Source organism: Protopterus annectens, chromosome 2.part1 (genome assembly GCF_019279795.1).
Source record: "Protopterus annectens isolate FY-2018-M chromosome 2.part1, PAN1.0, whole genome shotgun sequence".
Classification (NCBI taxonomy): Eukaryota; Metazoa; Chordata; order Ceratodontiformes; family Protopteridae; genus Protopterus; species Protopterus annectens.
The window spans coordinates 767,459,550-767,478,297 of NC_056729.1; the positions used below are offsets into that span (position 1 = coordinate 767,459,550).

Consider the following 18,748-nt stretch of genomic DNA (forward strand, 5'->3'; position numbering starts at 1 on the left):
CCGAGAATAGTTTAACTCTAGCTAACCGGTGCTGCCCGATGCACAAAACCGTACAAATGCAGTTTTTATAGCAGGGAAGTGAAAGAGATGGACATTAGCCAAAATGGCCAATAAACTACTAACTTCTGGGCTGAAACCACTCCTCCAGGGACAGATAGGCTGCTAAAAGCTCTCCTCTCTCACAGGTGAACAGAGAAACTTCCTTCTATCCAAGTAAGGTATGGGCAACACAGAAACTTGTAACACAGCCCTGGATTCAGCAGTAACCTGAAAACTGGACTATACTAGTTCAGAAAGGTGGGAAACAAGTATATATATTTTTTCAGAAAATAGAACAGATACAGTCAAAATTAGCCCAAAATGGCCAATAAACTAACTTCTGGGCTGAAACCACTCCTCCAGGGACATATAGGCTGCTCAAAGCTCCCCTCTCTCACAGGTGAACAGAGACACTTCCTTCTATCCAAGTAAGGTATGGGCAACACAGAAACTTGTAACACAGACCTGGATTCAGCAGTAACCTGAAAACTGGACTATACTAGTTCAGAAAGGTGGGAAACAAGTATATATATTTTTTCAGAAAATAGGGCAGATACAGTCAAAATTAGCCCACAATGGCCAATAAACTAACTTCTGGGCTGAAACCACTCCTCCAGGGACAGATAGGCTGCTCAAAGCTCCCTCAATCGAAGTAAGGTATGGGTAACACAGAAACTTGTAACACAGCCCTGGATTCAGCAGTAACCTGAAAACTGGACTATACTAGTTCAGAAAGGTGGGAAACAAGTATATATATATATATATATATATATATATATATATATATATATATATTTTTTCAGAAAATAGGGCAGATACAGTCAAAATTAGCCCAAAATGGCCAATAAACTACTAACTTCTGGGCTGAAACCACTCCTCCAGGGACAGATAGGCTGCTCAAAGCTCCCCTCTCTCACAGGTGAACAGAGAAACTTCCTTCTACCCAAGTAAGGTATGGGCAACACAGAAACTTGTAACACAGACCTGGATTCAGCAGTAACCTGAAAACTGGACTATACTAGTTCAGAAAGGTGGGAAACAAGTATATATATCTTTTCAGAAAATAGGTCAGATACAGTCAAAATTAGCCCAAAATGGCCAATAAACTAACTTCTGGGCTGAAACCACTCCTCCAGGGACAGATAGGCTGCTCAAAGCTCCCTCTATCCAAGTAAGGTATGGGCAACACAGAAACTTGTAACACAGCCCTGGATTCAGCAGTAACCTGAAAACTGGACTATACTAGTTCAGAAAGGTGGGAAACAGGTATATATATTTTTTTAGAAAATAGGGCAGATACAGTCACAATTAGCCCAAAATGGCCAATAAACTACTAACTTCTAAGCTGAAACCACTCCTCCAGGGACAGATAAGCTGCTCAAAGCTCCCGTCTCTCACAGGTGAACAGAGAAACTTCCTTCTATCCAAGTAAGGTATGGGCAACACAGAAACTTGTAACACAGCCCTGGATTCAGCAATAACCTGAAAACTGGACTATACTAGTTCAGAAAAGCGGGAAACAAGTATATTTTTTTGTTTGTTTTTTTTTCAGAAAATAGAGCAGATACAATCAAAAGTAGCAGGAAGCAATGTGGTGCACGTACGACAAATGTACGGCTGTGAAGTTAGCACATCAAAAACACAAATGTAGTCAGCAGAAAAGGTGGTAATGAAAATATTTTAATATAAAAATCACATAACTAGGTAGAGGGTAGTAAGCCCAACTACCTGTCTTAAACCAGTTTCGGCTGTAACAGCCTTCTTCAGTGAGTAAACATAAACCAATAGAAGCCATTCATGTATACATATATAGTATCACAAAGACAGTTCATTGGTGCATTAAAATTGGTCATTAAGCCCAGGTGGAAACAAAGCCCCTAATTTAATAATCCATTTGCGTTCTTTAGTAAACCCTACCATTCTGATTTATCCCTACATTTTCCTACAATGCAATCAATAACAGTAAAATGAAAAGATGCAGAGTTATGTTTACATACATGTTTATACAGAGCATTATTAGGACATTTATTCCTAATATCACTAAGATGCTCCCCAATCCTGAGACGAAAAGGCCTAGAAGTCTGTCCCACATAGAATGAGGAGCATGTACATGTGACTAGGTAGATGACCCACTCTGTACTACAGTTAGCCCAGAAGTTGATGTTAAAAATTTCTGACATGTTGCAACTACTAAATTCCCTCGTATGTTGAATCTTGTTGCAATAAGTACAATGACCACATGGTATACAGCCCAACACTGGGCCACCTCTGAGTGTACGTTGAGTGGGAACAATAGAACTAGGTCACACCCTCTTGTAATAGCTAAAAAGGGAACCCAGGGTACGTCCTCTCCTAAATGAAAAAGAGCATCTGTCACCCAAAAAGGGGTGTAATCTCTCCTCAGCCATAAGAATGTTCCAATGTCTATTGATATTATTCATGAACCCACGTGTATTAAGTCCACATGTGGTAACCAGACGAACCAGAGGATTAGATAAATCTCTTTGTTTATCCTTGTATTGTAACCAGTGAGTTCTATCTAGATTGGAAGCCCAGTGACAAGCAGTGCTGACAGTACCAGAAGGGTAACCTCTCTCATGAAACCAGTGTATTAAATCATCCCTGGTATTTTCAAAAGTTTTCTGGCTTGAACTGATCCTTTTGACTCTGAGGAATTGTGATTTAGGGATATTCTGGATGATATGCTGAGGGTGAAAGCTTGTTGCATTTAAAAGTGAGTTGTATTCGGGGAATTTCCTGAAAACCCTGGTAGCTAGGGTATCATCAGGATTCCTGCTAACCTCAACATCAAAGAAAACAATTCTCGATTTATGGAAATTTAGTTTAATCTCAATTCCTCAAACATTGTCATTAAGATAGCCAATAAACTCATGTAAGTAAGTTTCATCTGACTTCCACACCACCCAGCAATCATCCAGATATCACCTTCAAATGTCTATTTCATCAATATGTAAATTGTGACTAGAGTCATAAATGATAACCTCCTCAATATAAGCCATGAATAGGTCAGCATAAGTGGGTGCAAAAGAGGCACCCATTGCTGCATCTTTGACCTGCCAAAAACATTGGTCCCAGAAGTAGAATATGTTACTGGTAAGAACATATTCAGCCAGGCATACTAAAAAGTATTAAAGCCTGGTTGGTATAAGCCAGATCTTCCCAACCAAAAATCCAAAGCCTGCAAACCTGCCCAGGGAGGAATGTTTGTATAGAGAGAGGTTACATCCAGGGTACACAACAGCCAATGGGGCTCCAATTGCATGTCAGAAATAATATCCAAGAAGTGAGTTGTGTCCTAATTCTGGCCCATACCATGGGTAGTAGTGGTTTCAGATAATGTGTCAAATATTCGGAAAGAGGTTCAGTATTAGAACCCCTCCCTGACACTATTGGCCTTCCAGGGGGACATCTGGCATCCTTATGTATTTTAGGTAGAAAGTAAAAATACCGTTTGCACGGAGATGAAACTAGCAACTGGTGTCTAACTGACTCAGTAATGATGCCCTCTTCCTGAGCCTGTATCAGAAAAGAATCAATTTTTGTTTTAAAATGACTAGTTGGGTCCAATGGCATAGCCATATAATACTTGTTGTCACCCAGTTGTCTTAATGCTTCTTCATTATAGTTGACACAATCCTGAATCACTATCGCCCCACCCTTATCTGCTTGTACAATAACAATTTCTTTATTGTTCTTGAGATCCTCTATGCATTGTACCTCCTCTTTAGAAAGGTTGTTATAGGATACCTGAAAATCCCTGAGGTTACAATGTAGATCCTTTAAGACATTGGCCTGAAAAGTGGCTACTAGATGTGACATAGGTGGAGTAAAGGTAGATCTTTTAAATCTAAACTCTGGAACTTCCTGAATAGTGTCATTTTCAAAAAACAATTTTAGATTGAGTAAATGACAGAAATTTACCACATCCTGTGCTAAAGTATATTCTGGAACAAAAAAGCCGGGAACAAAATTAAGGCCTTTATTAAGAACTTTAATTTGTAAATCAAAGAGGTGTACAGATGAAATGTTGTGTACATTCATACAATTAGTTAGTGTGCTATCATCAGTTGTAACAGACCTTCCAAACCCTCCACAGGCTTGGCGTTTTTTATGCTTCCTCCCCTTTCATCTGTACCTGAACCCAAAGGGTGTAAGGCATCTGTGTGGTTGCCCGCCCCTTCAGTACTGGAGAACGTCTCATCCCCAGATGTGTAATTCAGTGACTCAGAGCTACGTTTCAAAATGGATTTGGGCCTTTTTCTCTTATAGGTTCAGATTCATACTAGGCTATCTGCTCTGGGGCAATTATAAGCCTAGCCCGATTCTGTATGGCTTACGCCACCCCTTGATTTGAGTATACTGTGCCCTTTTTAAGGTTTAGTTTACTGTGCCTCTGTCTAATAGTGACACGGGAGTAATCCCTGGGACAAACCTACGATCCCCCATCCACTTATCGAGATTCTTCTTGAAGAGATTCATTGAGGTGCTCTGCCTCACATGAACTGGAATTCTATTCTAGAGCGAAGGGAGCCTCTGGGTTATGAACCTGTCCCTCCAGCAAGTTCTATTTATTTCTGTGCTGAGGTTCAAGTCCCTCGAGTGTGTGGCTCTAAGGGATTTAGATTTACTGAGGTGGAGCATGTCCATTAATTCTGGATTTGACATAGCTTTGTATGTCAGGCATAGATCGCCTCGAAGTAGGCGGTATGCAACTGAGTAGAGCTGGAGTTTTTAACCGAGCAGCATATGGCATCTGTTTGAGACCCTTGATCCTCTTGGTGAGATACTTTTGGGGTCTTTCTAATTGCTGCAGGTGTCGGGTAAGGTACATCCCAAAGGGGCATTGTATTCTATGATGGGCCTGATGAGGGATGAATAAAGGACACGATTACCTCTCTTGATCTAGATGTGAAACCCTTCATGATGAGGTGGGCTATGTAGAAGGTCTTTCTAACCACTTTGGCAATGTGGTTTTCAAAGGAGAGATTGCTATCAACTTGGGTCCCCAGGTCCCTAATAACTTTCTCTGTACTTAATGGGTTTCCGCCTATGTGGTAATTTGTGGGCACATTGTTTTTGCCAAAGGGTATGACTATACATTTTTTGGCATTTAGCTTTAAACCATGGTGCTGGCACCAGTTATCTGTCTCTGTGAGACCTTTTTGAAGGATGTTTGTGTCAGCTGGAGAGTTGATTATGGCGCCCAGTTTGCAGTCGTCTGCGAACTTGGTGAGCCATAGTCCTCCCACATTTGCCTGTACCTCGGAAAAGTATATACCAAACAAGAGTGGTCCCAGGACAGAACCCTGTGGGATGCCACTTGTGACGGGTTTCGAGTCTGACATGGCTCCAGCAACTCTCACTCTGTGGGTTCTGTCTTTGAGCCAGTTTGCGACCCATCTTGTGACATAGGGGTTTATATTTAAGCTTGATAGCTTATCTATGATGCCTGAGTGGGGTATTGTGTCAAATGCCTTTGCAAGGTCCAGATAGGCTGTGTGGACTACCTTCCCTTCATCTATGGCTTTGGTGACTGTTTCAAAGAAGTCAACCAGGTTCAAAAGGCAGGATCTGCCCTTGACAAAGCCGAACTGGGTAGGATCTAGTGTCTGTAGGTCCCCAATGTCTTTGTTTATGAGCTCCATGATGATCTTCTCCATAGCCTTGCAGACTAAGCTAGTCAGGCTTATGGGGCGATAGTTTCCAGGGTCCATAGAGGCTCCACCTTTGTGGAGTGGGACCACTGTTGCTGCACGCCATTCTGTGGGCACATATCCTGTAGTGAGGCTGAGATTGTATAGCTGTTTTATTTGAGGGATTAGTTCCTCTTGTAGTTCATGTAGGACACAACCTGGGGCGCCATCTGGTCCCATGGAAGCAGTGGTTTTTGCTTTGGAGGGGGCAGCCTTCACCTGAGCATCTGAGATGTTTGGGAGGCAGCCCTCTGCGGGATAGATACTTGCTCTTTTGGGGGGGGGGTGGAGAAGTTTGCACTGAACCTGTCTGCCAGGATATTGGCGATGTCTGTGGGTTCAGTGTATTTTTTGTCATTTAGAATCAACTCAGAACAAGTCTGGGAGTTGCATCCCAGGTTTCTAACATAACTGAAAAAAGCCTTATGATTGTCTTTGGTGTCTGGGCTGAAGGCTTATTGCTCGAAAGCCAAAACATAACATTCCTAGGCATATCAAATGGTTTGTCTCTTTCATAGTCCCCTATATCCCTTTGGAACTTTTTTCCATTTTTTTTTAGCCTTTAATATCTGCTCTAACTTGAGTAATTCTGTTGTTAACTGATTCACCTGAGAGGTAAAAGACTTATTGATTGCATTGTAGGAAAATGTAGGGATAAATCAGGATGGCATGATTTACTAAACCTTAACGAACACAAATGGATTATTAAATTAGGGGGCTTTGTTTCCACCTGGGCTTAATGACCAATTTTAATGCACCAATGTACTGTCTTTGTGATACTATATATATACATGAATGGCTTCTATTGGCTTATGTTTACTCACTGAAGAAGGCTATTACAGCCGAAACCGATTTGGGACAGGTAGTTGGGCTTACTACCCTCTACCTAGTTATGTGATTTTTATATTAAAATCTTTTCAGTTCCACCTTTTCTGCTGGCTACATTTGTGTTTTTGATGTGCTAACTTCACAGCCGTGCAGTTGCCATACGTGCACCACATTGCTTCCTGATTCTTCCTCCCCCTTGGAGCTGTCGGCGTTTGGTGGTTTCCCACCTTGCAAGTGGTATATTTATTTAGTTTTTATATATTTTGGACATTTTTTGGTCGCTTTTGGTTGCTGGACTCGGTTTCATTTGCCTTGTGGATTTATTTTATACATCACATCATGTTTTGTGAAGTTTCTTTGGATTTTGTTTTTGGGGCCTCTTGATGTCAGTTGATCTACAAGCAAGAACATGGGACTACGTGATTGGATTCACTTTCTGTTTTTTCCATTCTTGTTCAGAACAGGTTCTGAATGGTTAAATTTTGGACACTTAATAACGTTCATTATAACTTGGATTTGGCGATTTGGTGTTTTGGATTACAGTCAGTATTTTCATCTTGGGAAGCAGTCGGACTGTGCAAGTGGTCGTAAGTCTATGTACTTCATTATTTACCCATTATCAACTACAGGTGACTATGCGATTACATCCACTGACTGGTTTTCTTGTCTACTTTTAGACGAGGGTTCTAATAGTCAAATTCCATGTTATGGATATTTCTTATTATGTTTTGAGACTTTGAATTGATCTTCTGGACATTTTTTTGATCACCGTCTGTATACAGTTAGGCTGTGGAAAGAGTCTAGTCTATGTACTTCGTCACTTACTATTTCCTTGTAATACTGGAGGAATTTGGTCAGTCCCATTAGGGCTTTTGTCATTGCTTCTTTTTTATGAGGGACTCACAATAATTTTTTTTGTTGTGATCTATGGACTTCATTTCAGGTTGCAAGGCATTTTTGGGATTTTCATATGTCATATTAGTACTTAGCCTGTAGATGACATCAACGCCATTTTTTTGCTATATATCTTTGTATTGCATTTTGCACTGTATTTTTGTACTAATCAATTTCTCAACAATTTCTTAGATATAAATTATCGATTGCTGTTCACATGGTTATTTAAGTGTTTAGCTCTACTGGGATAAAGGGAAATAGTTTGTGTGCTTCGGCATTTACTGTTTTGTTTGAATATCTGTATGTTAATAGAGTGTTCTCATCATGAACATGGCTACATATTTTGGTTAAATACATCATGCTATATATCAAACTGTTGTTTGGTTAAGTATTTATATGGATTCTACCTCTCGCTGGAACCTTAGCTTGGAATTTAATGTTGATGCATTATGTTAGTTTACTGGTGACAGTAAGGTTACTGTGTGGACATGTAACCCTGTTGGGTACACAAATTACATCTAGTTAGCTGAATCTCAGGTATTTTGCCTTTTACTATTTAATAAGATGCTATGTGCTGTCACTATTTGGCTTAACATTATTGCCTTTTATATCAGGTTCCACTTTAAATGGTCTTGTTTTGGGACTGATTTGGGTCGAATTTCTCTTGGGGGCTAGGTTTTCCTCATTATTCCACTGTCACACTATACAGCCATATGCATGCTGCAATAGTGTGCTATTTGGGTTTTTGGGGTTGGCTTTGTTGCATTATATATTATATATAGTAATTATTTTCCCCCATTTGGTGAATGTTTATACGGATTGTCATTTTTGCCTACAGCAATTCATATAGACAATATAACTGGGGTTATATATATGTTTATGGGTTGTTCCAACATTGAAACGATCATGGTGTTCATTATATGAACATGATGTTGGCATTTATAAGTGGTTGTGGTATTTAGTGGATATTCTGGACCACTTTGATTGGGCCAATTTGGTGCTAATCTATTTCCGATTATGATGATACGCAGCATTGTGGTTTTTTGGTAAGGGAAGTTTCATAATTCCCACGTTACCACAGGGGCTATTGTATCATTGATATTTGTGATTTGGTATCCCCTACTTTTTATTCTTTTGGACATTATATGATTGGGGATTGATATTTCATGTCATCTCAATACTCCACCTATATGGTGGTTTTGGGTTTTGATTAAATTCGTACCCATTGGGATACGCAGCATTGTGATTTCTTTGTTTTATTCAGGTCATATCACAAGGGCTGGCTATTGTATCTTTGGTGGTTTACAATTATTAGGCTCTTTATTTTTGGGTCTACTTTTGTATAAAATATTCACCAATACGAACAATTTATCTATTCCTATCTAATTTGAAGATTGAAAGAGCACAAATACTATATTGAACCCATTTTCGTGTCTAAGCTCTGTATATACACATCTGTCTAAACAGTTGGTTTTGGATGGAGGATTTTTGTCTTATACCTGCTGTTCGCAAAGTTGACTAATCCATTAATATTACTCATTTTTTATATACATTTTTGCAACATGTCTTTGACTCCACTTATGAAAGGCTTAGCCTCGGACATGAATGATTTGGCCATTTTTGGTTTAAGTCTATCTGATGTGGGCAATCATTCTTTGGGGGTGACCCAAGACACTGATAAACAATGTGAATCCATGTTCTTTAAGTTGGGTAAAAGTATGAAGGGTCTTTGGACCAATGTATGGCATTTACGCCTGTTCAAGGCTTACCAATTCAAAAAGATTACACCACAAGGTTTGAGGGTGAAAGTACAGCCCTTGGTACATAATATTGATGAACAATTAACAGATGAGTGGACGCAGATTCAACAATCTGCATCCTTGGGCGTTGTGGATGCACTAGCTGGCTTTTATGAAAGGGCTGTCAAACAAGGGATTCAGGAGGTAGAAACACTTTGTATGGAGGTTAACAAATTTGAATCCAGTGGGTCTTTTACCTCTCGGGTGAATCAGTTAACAACAGAATTACTCAAGTTAGAACAGATATTAAAGGATAAAAAATTGAAAAAGTTCCAAAGGGATATAGGGGACTATGAAAGAGGCAAACCATTTGATATGCCTAGGAATGTTACGTTTAGGCTTCCGAGCAATAAGCCTTCAGCCCCCAAGAGAAAAAGACCCAAATCCATTTTGAAACGTAGCTCTGAGTCATTGAGTTACACATCTGGGGATGAGACATCCTCCAATACTGAAGGGGAGAGCAAACACACAGATGGCTCAGCTGACCCAAAAGAAGAAGTTTGTCACACCCTTTGGGTTCAGGTACAGATGAAGGGGGAGGAAGCATAAAAAACACCAAACCTGTGGAGGGTTTGGAAGGTCTGTTACAACTGATGATAGAACAGTAACTAATTGTATGAATGTACACAACATTTCATCTGTACACCTCTCCGATTTACAAATTAAAGTTCTTAATAAAGGCCTTAATTTTGTTCCTGGCTTTTTTGTTCTAGAATATACTTTAGCACAGGATGTGGTCAAATTCTGTTGTTTACTCAATCTAAAATTGTTTTTTTGAAAATGACACTATTCAGGAAGTTTGAGTTTAGATTTAAAAGATCTACCTTTACTCCACCTATGTCACATCTAGTATCCACTTTTCAGGTCAATGTCTTAAAGGATCTACATTGTAACCTCAGGGATTTTTAGGTATCCTATAACAACCTTTCTAAAGAGGAGGTACAATGCATAGAGGATCTCAAGAACAATAAAGAAACTGTTATTGTACAAGCAGATAAGGGTGGAGTGGTAGTGATTCAGGATTGTGTCAACTATAATGAAGAAGCATTAAGACAACTGGGTGACAACAAGTATTATATGGCTATGCCATTGGACCCAACTAGTCATTTTAAAACAAAAATTGATTCTTTTCTGATACAGGCTCAGGAAGAGGGTATCATTACTGAGTCAGTTAGACACCAGTTGCTAGTTTCATCTCTGTGCAAACAGTATTTTTACCTTCTACCTAAAATACATAAGGATGCCAGATGTCCCCCTGGAAGGCCAATAGTATCAGGGAGGGGTTCTATTACTGAACCTCTTTCCGAATATTTGACACATTATCTGAAACCACTACTACCCATGGTATGGGCCAGAATTCAGGACACAACTCAATTCTTGGATATTATTTCTGACATGCAACTGGAGCCCCAATGGCTGCTGTGTACCCTGGATGTAACCTTTCTCTATACAAACATTCCTCACTGGTTTGCAGGCTTTGGATTTTTGGTTGGGAAGATCTGGTTTATACCAACCAGGCTTTAATACTTTTTTAGTATGCCTGGCTGAATATGTTCTTACCAATAATGTATTCTACTTCCGGGACCAATGTTTTTGGCAGGTCAAAGGTACAGCAATGGGTGTCTCTTTCGCACCCACTTATGCTGACCTATTCATGGCTTATACTGAGGAAGTTATCATTTATGACTCTAGTCACAATTTATATATTGATGAATTAGACATTTGGAGATGATATCTGGATGATTGCTGGGTGGTGTGGAAGTCGGATGAAACTTACTTACATGAGTTTATTGGCTATCTTAATGACAATGTTTGGGGAATTGAGTTTAAACTAAATTTCCATAAATTGAGAATTGTATTCCTTGATGTTGAAGTTAGCAGGAATCCTGATGATACCCTAGCTACCAGGGTTTTCAGGAAATTCCCCAAATACAAATCACTTTTACATGCAACAAGCTTTCACCCCTGACATATCATCCAAAATATCCCTAAATCACAATTCCTCAAAGTCAAAAGGATCTGTTCAAGCCAGCAAACTTTTGAAAATACCAGGGATGATTTAATACACCGGTTTCATGAGAAAGGTTACCCTTCTGGTACTGTCAGCACTGCTTGTCACTGGGCTTCCAATCTAGATAGAACCCACTCGTTACAATACAAGGATAAACAAAGAGATTTATCTAATCCTCTGGTTCGTATGGTTACCACATATGGATGTAATACACATGGGTTCTTGAATATCATCAATAGACATTGGAACATTCTTATGGCCGAGGAGAGATTACACCCTTTTTTGGGTGACAGATGCTCTTTTTCATTTAGGAGAGGACGTACCCTGGGTTCCCTTTTTAGCCATTACAAGAGGGTGTGACCTAGTTCTATTGTTCCCACTCAACGTACAGTCAGAGGTGGTCCAGTGTTGGGCTGTATACCATGTGATCATTGTACTTATTGCAACAAGGTTCAACATACGAGGGAATTCAGTAGTCGTAACATGTCAGAAATTTTTAACATCAACGTCTGGGCTAACTGTAGTACAGAGTGGGTCATCTACCTAGTCACATGTACATGCTCCTCATTCTATGTGGGACAGACTTCTAGGCCTTTTCATCTCAGGATTGGGGAGCATCTTAGTGATATTAAGAATGAGCGTCCTAATAATGCTCTGTATAAACATGTATGTAAACATAACTCTGCATCTTTTTATTTTACTGTTATTGATTGCATTGTAGGAAAATGTAGGGATAAATCAGGATGGCATGATTTACTAAACTTTAAAGAACGCAAATGGATTTAAATTAGGGGCTTTCTTTCCACCTGGGCTTAATGACCAATTTTAATGCACCAATGAACTGTCTTTGTGATACTATATATATATATATATATATATATATATATATATATATATATATATATATATATATATATATATATATATATATATATATATATACATATATGTATATATATATACATATATATATATATACATATATATACATATATGTATATATATATACATATATATATATATATACATATATAAATATATATATATATATATATATATATATATACATATATACACGAATGGTGTCTATTGGCTTATGTTTACTCACTGAAGAAGGCTATTACAGCCAAAACCGGTTTGGGACAGGTAGTTGGGCTTACTACCCTCTACCTAGTTATGTGATTTTTATATTAAAATCTTTTCATTTCCACCTTTTCTGCTGGCTATATTTGTGTTTTTGATGGACAATGAAAAGTAGCCCAAAATTGCCAATAAACTACTAACTTCTGGGCTGAAACCACTCCTTCAGGGACAGGTAGGCTGCTCAAAGCTCCCCTCTCTCACAGGTGAACAGAGAAACTTCCTTCTATCCAAGTAAGGTATGGGCAACAAAGAAACTTGTAACACAGCCCTGAATTCAGCAATAACCTGAAAACTGGACTATACTAGTTCAGAAAGGCAGGAAACAAGTATTTATTTGTTTTTTTGGTGTTTTTTTTCTCAGAAAATAGAGTAGATACAATCAAAACAACACTTTAAATGCACGTAAAAGGCTATCGCACTTTAGTGTGTTATACAACAACAGTTAAACAGATTATTTAAACACAAAAACAACTTAATTCAAGTGCACGCAGCAAATAAGTACAATATGTAGCAATAACAAACTTTTTAAATCACAGAAACGCTAAAGCAACTGGCGTTTTAGGCGGAATTAGTTTAAGACAGCAAGAAAAGCAGAAAAATGATACTTAATCACTCCAAAGACTCTCTTTTATCTCTCAGCTGCAGTAGACTATGCAGAACACCTGGAAGCACTTGCTGAGTAGATTACAAGCGCAAAAACTGCGCAAATGCGTTTTTTTATACCAGGGAAGTGAAAGAGATATAAATTAGCCCAAAATGGCCAATAAACTACTAACTTTTTGGCTGAAACCCCTCCTCCAGGCACAGATAGGTTGCTCAAAGCTCCTCTCTCTCACAGGTGAACAGAGAAACTTCCTTCTATCCAAGTATGGTATGGGCAACACAGAAACTTGTAACACAGCCCTGGATTCAGCAGTGACCTGAAAACTGAACTATACTAGTTCAGAAAGGTGGGAAACAAGTATGTATATATATATATATATATATATATATATATATATATATATATATATATATATATATCTATATACATGAGCCCTGTTCCAGCAGTCTTCAATCAGACAAGATCTAACTGCACACTCCTGCCACTGGGGTACAGAGAAACCTTCTCCAAAATAGATGGCCTGGATCAGCGCACAAGTTATGCAAACAAAGCTAGATCCAGCAGGCCTGAATCTAGCCTATACTACAGCAAACAAGGCATACCGATTTCAGAAAGAAACAGTTCAAGTAAGCATGCTCGATAAGCCTTTAACCAGAAATTCCCAGCTCAGAACGGCAGAATCTAGCCTCTCCTCCCACAAGAGTGCAGACCACAAACCTTCTTAATGTAGAATAACTGGCCTGAAGCCCAAGGGCTTAACCCAGAACTAATACACTTTTAGAATAACAGACACTGAGCCTTCAATCGGCAGTTCCCAAATTAGAAGGATGTAAGCTACCTGTCCTGCCACAACAGTGCAGACCACAAACCTTCTTAATGTAAAACAATTGGTCTGAAGCCCAAGTGCTTAAACCAAAAGCCTTAGAATAACAGTTGCAATTTAATCAGGCTACTAACAAGCAGTAATAAAGGCAGCAGAATAAATTCAACTGAGTACTTTTAGGAAGAGGCAAACGTAAAATAAGATAATAAAGGAGGAAGAAACACAAATACAGTAAAGCAGATGAAGTGCATTTTTTTTTTTTTTTGTGGAGAGGGAGGAAACAGAGCAGATTAAGATACTATAGGGGAATGTCCTTCCGAAATGCTCTCTTTGTACACAGCAGAGGAGATAGGACTGGTAGGAGTATCTGAAATCAAAATATGATCTCACTGTACTCAGCTGAGTGAGCAAATGAGATGGGTCCAGGAGGAGTGTATTACATTACTGGGGAAATAATGAACAACCAGTATAGTGACCATTATTGGGGAAATACTGAACAGCCAGTACATTTATCATTACTGGGGAAATAATGAACAGCCAGTATAGTGACCATTACTGGGTAAATAATGAGCAGCCAGAATAGTCACCATTACTGGGGAAATAATAAACAGCCAATATAGTGAGCATTACTGGGGAAATAATGAACAGCCAGTATAGTGAGCATTACTGGGGAAATACCGAACAGCCAGTACATTTATCATTACTGGGGAAATAATGAACAGCCAGTATAGTGACCATTACTGGGGAAATAATGAACAGCCAGTATAGTAACCATTACTGGGGAAATAATGAACAGCCAGTAAAGTGACCATTACTGGGGAAATAATGAACAGCCAGTATAGTGACCATTACTGGGTAAATAATGAGCAGCCATAATAGTCACCATTACTGGGGAAATAATAAACAGCCAATATAGTGAGCATTACTGGGGAAATAATGAACAGCCAGTATAGTGAGCATTACTGGGGAAATAATGAACAGTCAATATAGTGACCATTACTGGGAAATACTGAACAGTCAATATAGTGATCATTACTGGGGAAATACTGTACAACCAATATAGTGGGCATTACTGGGGAAATAACGAACACCCAGTATAGTGACCACTACTGGGGAAATAATGAACAGCCAGTATAGTGACCATTACTGGGTAAATAATGAACAGCCAGTATAGTGACCATTACTGGGAAATACTGTACAACCAGTATAGGGGGCATTACTGGGGAAATAATGTGTGTGCCTTCTGTGGAAAGTTGGGCGCCGGGCTGGCAACTCGACACTGTAAAACTCCTCTGCCAATCATGAGCGGACAGGTGATCTGCTGTGGCGACCCCTAACCAGGAAAAGCCGAAAGAAGAAGAAGAATGAACACCCAGTATAGTGACCATTACTGGGGAAATAATAAACAGCCAGCACAGTGACCATTATTGGGGAATAATGAACAACCAATATAGTGACATTACTGGGGAAATAACACCACGGTGGTGGTGCTGCAGTAGCGTTGTCGCCTCCCAGTCAGACACTGTCTGGTTCAATTTTCAGCTAGAGCATCTTCTGTGTGGAGACATGCGTGAATGGACGTACCTTCATTGAAGGTTGTGCGTCAGGGCTCGTAACTCGGCACGTACAAATCAACCGCCAATCATTAGCGGACTGGAGTTCGGCTGTGGCGACCCCTAACTGGGAAAAGCCAAAAGACGCAACAACTGGAGAAATAATGAACAGCCTGTATAGTGACCATTACTGGGGAAATAATGAACAGCCAGTATACTGACCATTACTGGGTAAATAATGAACAGCCAGTATAGTGACATTACTGGGGAAATAATGAACAACCAGTATAGTGAGCATTACTGGGGAAATAATGAACAGCCAGTATAGTGACCATTACTGGGGAAATAATGAACAGCCAGTACAGTGACCTTTACTGAGAAAATAATGAAAAGCCCAGGGGTGTTATGAGACCAGATGGCATGGAGGCCATTATTACACTTAGAAAATATTAAATCACTTTGCAGTTGTTTTATATATGACATATGCATATTTTAATATTTTTGATATAAAAAAGTTCCTCCACCTAATGTTTCACAGTTACTGGAGAACAGCCAGTATAATGAACAGCCTGTATAGTGACCATTACTGGGGAAATAATGAACAGCCAGTATACTGACCATTACTGGGTAAATAATGAACAGCCAGTAAAGTGACCATTACTGGGTAAATAATGAACAGCCAGAATAGTGACATTAATAGGGAAATAATGAACAACCAGTATAGTGAGCATTACTGGGGAAATAATGAACAGCCAGTATAGTGACCAATACTGGGTAAATAACGAACAGCCAGAAAAGTGACATTACTGGGTAAATAATGAGCAACCAGTATGGTGACCATTACTGGGTAAATAATGAGCAGCCAGTATAGTGACCATTACTAGGGAAATAATGAACAGCCAGTATAGTGACCATTACTGGGGAAATAATGAACAGCCAGTAAAGTGACCATTACTGGGTAAATAATGAACAGCCAGAATAGTGACATTACTAGGGAAATAATGAACAGCCAGTATAGTGACCATTACTGGGGAAATAATGAACAGCCAATATAGTAACCATTACTAGGGAAATAATGAACAGCCAGTATAGTGAGCATTACTGGGTAAATAATGAACAGCCAGTATAGTGACCATTACTGGGGAAATAATGAACAGCCAGTATAGTGAGCATTACTGGGTAAATAATGAACAGCCAGTATAGTGACCATTACTGGGGAAATAATGAACAGCCAGAATAGTAAGCATTACTGGGTAAATAATGAACAGCCAGTATAGTGACCATTACTGGGGAAATAATAAACAGCCAGTATAGTGACCACTACTAGGGAAATAATGAACAGCCAGTATAGTGACCATTACTGGGGAAATAATGAACAGCCAGAATAGTGACATTACTAGGGAAATAATGAACAGCCAGTATAGTGAGCATTACTGGGGAAATAATAAACAGCCAGTATAGTGACCATTACTGGGGAAATAATGAACAACCAGTATAGTGACATTACTAGGGAAATAATGAACAGCCAGTATAGTGAGCATTACTGGGGAAATAATGAACAGCCAGTATAGTAACCATTACTGGGGAAATAATGAACAGCCAGTAAAGTGACCATTACTGGGGAAATAATGAACAGCCAGTAAAGTGACCATTACTGGGTAAATAATGAACAGCCAGAATAGTGACATTACTAGGGAAATAATGAACAGCCAGTATAGTGACCATTACTGGGGAAATAATGAACAGCCAGTATAGTAACCATTACTGGGGAAATAATGAACAGCCAGTAAAGTGACCATTACTGGGGAAATAATGAACAGCCAGTATAGTGACCATTACTGGGGAAATAATGAGCAGCCAGTAAAGTGACCATTACTGGGGAAATAATGAACAGCCAGTATAGTGAGCATTACTGGGGAAATAATGAACAGCCAGTATAGTGACATTACTGGGGAAACAATGAACAGCCAGTACAGTGACCATTACTGGGGAAATAATGAACAGCCCAGGGGTGTTATGAGACCAGATGACATGGAGGCCATTATTGCATTTGAAAATATTAAATCACATTGCAGTTGTTTTATATATGACATATACATATTTTAATATTTTTGATATAAAAAACTTCCTCCACCCAATGTTTCACAGGTACTGGAGAATAATTAATTGCTGCTGGAGCGAAATATTTAACTTCATATATATAGATATATATGTGCATGTTTGTGTGTGTTGTGTTTAATATCTACTTACACACACACACACACACACACATGTATATATATATATATATATATATATATATATATATATATATATATATATATATGCCCAGTAACTGCAACCAGTTTCCTGATTTCTGACCTCAGCAATCTCTTTGTGATCAAATGAATAAAAAACTCATACAGTGCAAAGCAATGAATCTCTTAGCCCCACTTTCCATATTTCTCAACTATACCTAATTTTGAAGAATGTTCTATATTTTGCCTCTTATTTTTGCTCTGTACCTTGACATTTTTTTATTTTTATAGTAAATCTGTGAGGACTACAGATAGTCATTAAACCCAATCATTATTATTTCATATTTCTTACTGTTTAGAAAAGAAGCATGCCCCTGTAAACTCTCTTGCTTTATTGACTTTTCAAATGAACTAGAATGATATTTATTTAAAGGTTGTCCCTAATTTTCTGTCTATGTCATTCCATTATTGTCGGCTTTGTCCAGAATTCATAAGTGAAGAAGTTGAGATGAAATACCAACATACACACATACACACACACACACACACACGCACACATACACACACACACACACACACACACACACATTCCTGTAATGCAGTTACTTGCACTAGCTTTGTTTTATTTACTTCCTGCGCTTGCTAAAGCCATGGATAAAGACTGGGAAGTAAACCTGCAGCAGGGCTTTTTTGTAACTGCTGCTGCTGTTGATGCATTTACTTTTATTTATTTATTCTTTTTTGTTTTGTTTTATTGATTCACTTGTTTCTTTGGATGATAAAACACTTGCTTTTAGTGAGCACAAAGTGAGATAGTGATTTTTTTGAGGGGGGGGCAAAGACGATACTGGGCTCTCCTCATACATTAATATTTTGTTGGAGAATGTGTATTCTCCAACAGGGGGGTGTAGTTGTAATCCACCCATTTTCTAAAACCTGTTAACTGTGTTTTGCACATTCAATTAAGCACATTTTTCTTTGTACATTTTGGATTGCAAAATTTATATTCTGCAATCTTGAACTTGGTTTCTCATTGTGGATATAAACAAAAACATGAATCGCTAAACTATAAACTATAATTAAAGATTCAGCAGTATGAAGTT

General features: G+C 38.7%; 1 protein-coding gene across 2 annotated transcripts in view; it reads right to left on the minus strand.

The window, feature by feature from the left end:
• The window catches only part of KDR (kinase insert domain receptor), a 166,381-nt gene that overhangs the window by 9,607 nt on the left and 138,026 nt on the right, over positions 1-18,748 (minus strand). The gene's annotated exons all lie outside the window — the stretch shown is intronic.